Below are 8,068 nucleotides of genomic sequence, written 5' to 3' on the forward strand. Positions count from 1 at the left end.
GGCACACGTGAAGCGTCACCTGCGTTCCTGCTGTTTGAACGTAATTTCTAGGGCATTTTTGCATCCCTTTCCGGAGTATCACGTGTCTATGTTTACATATAAATATAAGCTGTTCATTATTTTTCTAATAAAATGAGATCGTCTATAGATCATTCTATATCGTAAACATTCTGCTTACTGTATTATTAATATGTTTCTCTATTGATAAGTAGAGAGTTAATGAGTCAAGAAATTTCCATGTTAAGTTTATTAATTTAATTATTACAAATTATTACAAAGCAATAAAATATGGATATAAAAATGTACTTAAGTAGACCATGATTAATGAACAGTAACCATGTTTCCTTTTTTGTATAAGACCTTCATAACCACTGCTTAGATCGATGTAAATGATTGAAAAACAAAAGTTACTCACTGCTTGATTTCAACATGTAGTATTTTTGTTTCTTAAACATTCACACTGATAACTGTTTTTTTCTATAAACAAATTCATGAAATCACTTTCATTTTATTTCTCAAGCTTTATACCATGACTCTTTATGGGTCCAAAGAACTGAAGTTCCAATGTTTCTTTTTTTTTTTTTTTTTTGAGTTCCAGCTCCTTTTTGTTTGTTGTTTTTTTCCAGTATGTTTCTAGATGCCAGCTTCTATATAGGACCAAATGTCATCATCATTAAGAAGAGCTATCAATTTCACCAGCAAATGGCACCTTTGGATCTGCCAGCTCCCCTGCTACAAAATGTGTTGCGGAACTGCCAGGTCTGGATGATAAAGTGGATGAGCTTATGCGTTGTCCAGATAATTCCAGAATAACTTCTTGGCAGTTTTTCCAGAATTACTAGATAACTGGCTTAATCCTCAACGTGTGTCTGGCTTTGGAAAGTGACATCAGGCTAGAAGATAAGAGATAATGACTTCATTAGGTTTATTGAATGTTTGAGTGACTTGAAAAGATGTCTGTAAAAGTGACCAACACAGTGCAACTGTTAACCACGGGTTAAAAACAGAGTGTTCAGCCAACCTCTTTCAACACAGCAGTAACCTAAATTGCTGTTTTCAAAAGCCAGTGCCTTTCCCTGCTAAACCCAATAGCTGTCACATGATTAATGTGCTAGTGTCTTATTAACTGCTCTGTTACAGAAGCTGTCCAATTCACAGCCACCCTCGCTGCGAGACCTTTTTGTAAAAACCTAGTGGGAATCACGCTGTTCTGACTGCGGGCTACTGCGCCTTCCTGCAAAACATCGTAAAGAGCAAAGAATTACTGTCTCCCGTAATCCAGGCCATAAATCACCCTAGTCTGGGGATGGAAAAAAATCACAGCACTTCCCGCATTCATATTCAAAAGCCTATCTGTGTAACAGCATATTCCAGGAAATGGTGGAGGACCTGTGGGTACCCCTGTGTGTATGTGCGTGTGCGTGTGCATGTGAGTGTGTTTGCGCGCTGAGGGGGAGTGAGAGGAAAGGGAAGATATGGGGACGTGGAGGACAAAAGAAGCCTCGGCACCAGTTAAATAATTCCAGAGGCTTCGATATTATCATCTTTCCTTGCTGTAACAATATTTTAAGATTGTTAAAAATTGCCTCCTTATCTGTGGGGCGCTATCCCCCACTGCTTAACTTATCTGGGCTCAGCTGTTTGAGAAAAATGCAATGTGGCGTGACCTTGATTTCTTAGCACCTGACCTTAATATCTAATCGGCTGTATGTCTCAGGGAAGCCATCCAGAGATGTCACCCGGCCCCCTCTGGCATCCAGCGATTCAAAGGATGTTTACATCATCTCCCCTCTGAGAGACGCTTCAGCCCTTCTCAGCAGCCCCGCCCTTCCGATCTGTGTGCTGGCTCCTTCAGGGGTGACGGGGTCCTTTCAAATCTTGGATGCCTTTTCAGTTGAAAATAATTTGGATGCCTTGAGGTCAGTCGTAAAAAATGATCTGAGTTCATTCTGAGACTTCTGAAGGCATGACTCAATTTGGATATAGAAAAACATTAACCACTCGTGGCTGCTGCCCTGTTTATAAAATGCAAACCTTTCCCCTCCTGAAACAGCCAGTTTGAAAGGCATACAATACAAAGTAGTGAATGCACACACTTGTGCACATGCACACACATTCACACATGTGCACACATACATGCACACACCCAGGCACACACACTCATGACCTCGAAATGGTAATTTTAAAGAAATTTTTTCAGAAACGTCCAAATGTGGCTTAGTGGTCCCACACTGAAGTGAAGTCTTAAGATTCTGGAATGATATAAAGAGATGCTGGGGTTCTTAAAGTACCATTATATTAAAAGTGGCATAAAAGTACCTGGATTTTTTTTCTCTCTTGGCAACTTTGGAGTCACATTTGCTTTGTTGACAAAGCAGTAGAGCCTCCCGCCAGCCAGGCAGGCTCGACCTGGGCCCTGGAAATCACATTGTTATCGCTCTGGTTCTGACACTGTCACCAAGAAGAAGTGTTCTGCCATTAGGACACCGCGGCCGCCCACAGCTCAGACCCAGGCAAGAAGCTGCCCTGATGAGTCTCTTTTCCTGTTACCGTTTGCATTAATTCACATCACACAGAACCCGCGTGGATTCTTTCTTGACGCTGCTCATTTCCTGCATAATAGATTGTCATGTTGCCTCTGAACTTGAGGGAGCATCTAAGGGCAGAGCCAAGGCCCCATCAGCCCCTCTCACCTGCTGGTCTCCCCCTGAAGCTGGGATTGGAGGGCTACACCTGTGTCTGTCCTAGTAAAGGGCTTTCTGGACCCGAGTCCCTCCTCCACCTTCAGGGCCGGTCCCCAGGCTGCACAGCTCTCTCCAGGCCTCTAAGGTCCGCTGTTGGCTCTGCGTCTCTAGTGCTGCCATGCTGCGGATGGGGAGACCCTGGGCTCCTGCGGCTGCACCGGCCTCCCCAGGGAGGGCATTCCCGGGGTGAGGCTTCTGGGAGCTGCAGGAGTCCCAGCCCCTAGCTGGGTGCTACTGCCCCGCCCACCGGGCTGCTTAGGCACCAACCGCCTGTGCTTTTCCTGATGCTCCTGTGGCTCCAGAAAGCTTTGCGCAGGTTTCTATCAGCCCCGAACCGGGTTTCCCCACACAACCTGCACGTCAGGCTCCACCGAGGTGGCCCTGGAGGCCACGTGGAATGCTGACCTGCCGCTCTGAGCACCCGAGGGCCAGCTGGGGGAGACAAACTCAGTGAGACCATTGCACTGAACACCTTGGCTTTACGGGAGTCTCTGGTTTCTTAAAACTGACGTAGCCTGTCTGCTCTCAGAGTCCAATCTTCACATTTCAACCCCAGTCAGTGCCCGTCGCCCACAAAAGGACCCTGATGCCTGTCCCCTGCTGGTTGTGTTGGGTGTCACTTTCCGAGAGTTTCCACTCACCTGCAGTTTGAGGCTTGTTTTTTCATTGAACTTGCCCTCCGTCCAGAATTTTTTTCCCAGGTTCCCACTCACACTTTCCCCTGGAAACCAACGTCACCTCCCCAGTGATGGAGCCGAGACCCAGCTGGGCCGGAGGACTGTGTTCACACTGAAACTTTAGTCATGGAAGGTTTTTAATGGGCTTGGAGGCTGGTCTTCAAAACTCTTCTAAGGTATGACAGGGCTTCTGGATCTGAGGAGGGAGACAGGTCTGCCGCCCCCGCCAGGCCCCTCAGATGCTGCAGGCCAGCACCCTCTGCAGGGCCGCCAGCCCCTGAGGCCAGGCAGGGAGGCTCAGGCCCGATAACCCCGGATGGAGAGAGAAATGCGCTGCCTAAGTCCGGCGCTCACACACGGCAGCTCTCACCCGGGCAGAGACAACACACCCGGCAGAGCGTCCAAGTGTCCGCGAGCCTGGCAGCGCGCAGCAGGCGCCGGCACATTCGTCCAGAGGAACGGGACATGGAATCAAGTGGGACATGATCCAAGGGGAACCTTCCAAATAGATGCCGACTGCAAGGCCACAGGGGTCAAAGTGCAGGAGGAAGAGGGCCAGCTCACCGGAAGGGTGGGGCCAGGGCCCCCGTGGGAGCGAAGTCAGGCCCAGAGACGGCCGCCCCACGGGCCGGGCCACGGGGGAGGGTCCGAACTGAGCCTCGCATCCCGCAGGGCCACGTGGGCAGAGGCCTGTGGCTGCGCCGGGAGCTGGCTGTCCTGCTGGGACTTTGTGCTAACCTCCCACTCCGGCCGGTCACGGGGTGTCACATGCGCTATAATTAGATTTGGGAAATGCGTCCAGGGAGGAGGAAACAGTGTAATGAAGGTAACCTATCGGACGGCCGCCCTCGTCTTCTGGAAAGGAGCCCGAGGGCCCGGCACGCGATTCGGCCCGGCACGCGGTTCCGCACGCCGCCCGCCCCCCGAGCTGGGAGCACTCCCGGGCCGCTGTGTCGGGCAGCCCCCTTCCCACACCAGAACCGGTCCGGCCAGGCTGTCCGCTGAGCGCGCGGGCTGCGCGTCCTGCCTCCGGACCGCGAGGAGCTTGCACGGGGAGCAAAGTCCATCACGACCTAGGCGGCGGGGGAGGGAAGGTCTCGTTAAGCAGTCAGACTGACAGGCGAGGAAGGGCTTCTGACGCTGACCCGACCAAGGCGAGCTTTGGCTACAGCAAGGCCCTCCCAAGTTTCAGAGTCTCAGTCGCCCAAGGACGTGCGTTCCACACCGGGAGGCTCGCTGGTAACCTCACTTCTGAGCGCAGGAAGAGGGGGAACTGAGTAGCCGGAGGTCAGCCTCGGCCTGCGCTCTGCCTCCCTGTGACTTGAGCCCCAGGCTTCAGCCCTTACGGGCGTTGTCTGGGTGCAAACCCCAGGTCCTCCTCACCTGAGCGGTGCTCTGCGGTCAGGTTACTTAATCGCTCCGTGGTAAGTAACTAAGCTGGTCCAGGCCTTTTCCCACTTCCCTGGCGAGGGCCCCATCTCGCTGACTCTGGGCTCAGCCATGGGGTGGGGTTGGCCAATGTCACAATAAGAAGAGTGACACAGCTGAGACTTAAGAAGCCCCGTCTCTCGCAGCCCTGTGTCCCTCCTGCCACCCGGCTGGAAGACGCAGACAAGGCCCGGTCCCCCTTGCCACCCGTCCGCCCAGGACAAGCGCAGGCTGCAGGAAACAGCTCAGCCAGAGCTGCCCGGCTGGGCTGCCGAGCCACGCTCAGCCGCTGGCCCCGGTTTGAAGCTGAACCCCCTTTGGGGAGGTTTGTGATACATTAACCAGTAACTGACACACCTCCCGGGCCTCAGTGTCTTCATTGATAAAATTGGGACCATGAAAGTAGTCACCACCCCCTCATCCACGGTTCCCATTTCTATGGTTTCAGTTACCAGTAGTCAATTGGGGTCCAAAAATACTAAACGAAAAATTCCAAAAATGAATAATTCGTAAGTTTTAAATTGTGCACCTTTCTGAGCAGCCTGATGAAATCCTGCGCCCTCAGCGCCATCCTGCCCAGGGTGTAAATTGTCCCTTTGTCCAGCGTGTCTGGTCTGTCAGTCACTTAGCCCTCATCAGATTGTCTGTCACGGTATCCCGGCATCTCAGTGCTGGTGTTGAAATAACCTTTATTTTACTTAATAAAGGCCCCAAAGTGTGCCAGAGGAGTAAGGCTGGCAATTCTGAGAGGCCAAAGAGAAGCCGTAAAGTGCCTCCTTTAAGGGAAAAGGTGAAAGTCCTCAGCAGCAATGTGGATGGACCTGGAGACCCTACTCAGTGAAGTAAGTCAGACAAAGACAAATGTCGTAAGATGTCATTTATATGTGGGATCTAGAATATGATAGAAATGAACTCATTTATAAAAGAGAAGCAGACTCACAGACGTAGAAAACAGACTTACGGTCACCAAAGGGCAGCGGGCGTGGAGGAGGGCTCCACTGGGAGCTGGGGTTAGCAGCTACACACTACTGCATATAAAGTAGACAGACAACAAGGTCTCACTGTAGAGCACAGGGAACCATATTCAATATCCTGTAATAAACCATAATGGAAAAGGGAAAAAAAGGAAAGGTGAAAGTTCTCAACTTCGTAAGGAAAGAAAAAAACATCATACGCTGAGGTTGCTAAGAACGATTTGTGGTAAGAATGGATCTTCTGTCCATGGAACTGTGAAGAAGGAAAAAGAAATCTGTGTTAGTTTCGCTGTCGCACCTCAAACTAAAGGTGACAACCACAGAGCATGGTAAGTGCTTAGTCAAGATGGAAAAAGTGTTAAAGTTGTACGATAAGATATCTTGAGAGAGACTATGTTTATATAACTTTTATTAACATATTGTTGACTGTTCTATTTTATTATTAGATCCAGCTGATCTGTTACTGCGCCTAATTTAGAAATTAAACCATCATAGGTATATCTGCAGAGAGAAGACATGGCGTATATGCAGTTCGGTACTGTCCACAGTCTTGGGGTCTTGGAAGGGGTCCGCCGGACAGGGGCCTTACCCTCAGAGTGTGGTTGTGACAATTAAGGGGGGTACAGCTTACCAGTGTCGGCTGTTACTGATAACATGCATTGCTTCTATTACTGGTTTAAAAAGAAAGAGTAACTACCTTTCTTCTAAATTTTCAACTTTTAAAAACAACGTACTGGTGCTCAAGAAATACCAGCTATAACATTTGAAAATTTTGTCAGGGTGAAGAAACGGCAGGGAGAACTTTTAACATCATTTCTTCCCTCCTCTCACCTCCAGCAACAGCAAAATGACCTACTGGCATCCGGGGTGAGCGCCTGGGGCAAGCTGTATACATCTCCAAAATGGAAGCTCAACTGTAGGAAAGTCTGATGTTCTTTTCTGGTGGGTCAGGTTACCCGAAATACAGACGCTCCTCCAACAAGCCACCGATCGTGGAGACCACCGGCAACTTGCTTCCGTCGCCCACTCCCCAGCCCTAGCAGGCTGGACGAACCGAACATTTATCTGGACGAGATGGTCCACAGACAAAGCCTGGAGAAGGAGCTTCTCTCTGGGCTAATGAACGAACAACACCACAGGGGCAGCTGAAGGGTCCCTAAAAACCAGGGAAGAGAAACGCTCCAGCCAAGGGGTGCTCATGTATTTATGCTCTGGGCCCTTGAGTGTAGGATGGGGACCACGCGCTGCCCCTCCACTCAAGGCCCACAAGGCCTCCATTCTGTGTTCCAGACGACTCTGGGGACAGCAGGAAGGAGGAGGAGAGAAAGCGTGCTTCCCTTCAGGGCCTCCTGTGCGCCCGAGCGCGTCACAGGTTGTCAGGAGAGAGATCAGGGAGGTGGCGTTAGTACCGGCATCGGTGTGAGGCAGGGTTTGGCTCCAAGGTCAGGATTGTCTCTGCTCTTCCCTGCTAGTCAGAAAGACGAGCTAGAAAGAGCTGAGAGTAAGGGATGGGAGAAACAGCAGCGAACACGGGCCTCTGAACGTGGGCCTTTACTGCCTGTGGGCGGGCGGAGGCGATGGGGAGGGCGGGGAGGGGAAAGAGCTTGGACCAAAAGAGGCAGAAGACCCAGCTCAGTCCCGGGCCTTCCCCGAGAACCCCGAGGAAACAGAACCTAAACCAGGGCGACAAAGAACTGACACAGTTGTCGGGGTGGAGCTTAGGCTGTGGGGATTATCTTTTTGGTATTAAAAGAAGCTGATAAATTTCCACCCCCTTCCCCCCATGAGGATTATTACAAAAGCCATTGGTAAGACCTGCTATTTTACAGAAAAACAGGCTTTTGAACATGTTAGGCTAAATCTCCTGAGTGTGTGACTAGGGCTTCTGTCGGAATGACATTCTTTATTCATTCAGGAAGCATTTACTAAACACTTGCTAAGAATAGTGCACCACATGGGGGGGTGGGAGGGGGACGCCAGAAAAACTCCAAACCGTGCCTCCAAGGTCTTTGCAAGAGGGGAAGAGAGGAGCACAGAGCGAGCACCACTGAATACATAAGTCAGGAGAGCAGACCTGGGGCCTCTGAGAGGATGAGGAGGGAGGCGTGGGGCTTCCTGTGGGAGGTGGACCTGGGAAGGGCTGGGATGGAGCTGGGAGTCCCCGGCTGAGAACAAGATGTCCTGTTCCCGGGTCAGGTGGGGCCGGGCCACTAGAGTCTTACGTGACAGCTGAGTGGTGAGGCTT

At 50.7% G+C, this 8,068-nt stretch overlaps 1 long non-coding RNA gene across 1 annotated transcript; it reads right to left on the reverse strand.

The window, feature by feature from the left end:
- Positions 1–232: 232 nt before the first annotated feature.
- LOC123619825 (uncharacterized) lies at positions 233–4,168 on the reverse strand. Its single transcript, XR_006728559.2, has 2 exons — positions 3,386–4,168; positions 233–893 (listed from the first exon to the last, which is right to left on the reverse strand). It is a non-coding gene; the product is annotated as an uncharacterized LOC123619825 (long non-coding RNA).
- Positions 4,169–8,068: the final 3,900 nt, after the last annotated feature.

Source organism: Camelus bactrianus, chromosome 8 (genome assembly GCF_048773025.1).
Source record: "Camelus bactrianus isolate YW-2024 breed Bactrian camel chromosome 8, ASM4877302v1, whole genome shotgun sequence".
Lineage (NCBI taxonomy): Eukaryota > Metazoa > Chordata > Mammalia > Artiodactyla > Camelidae > Camelus > Camelus bactrianus.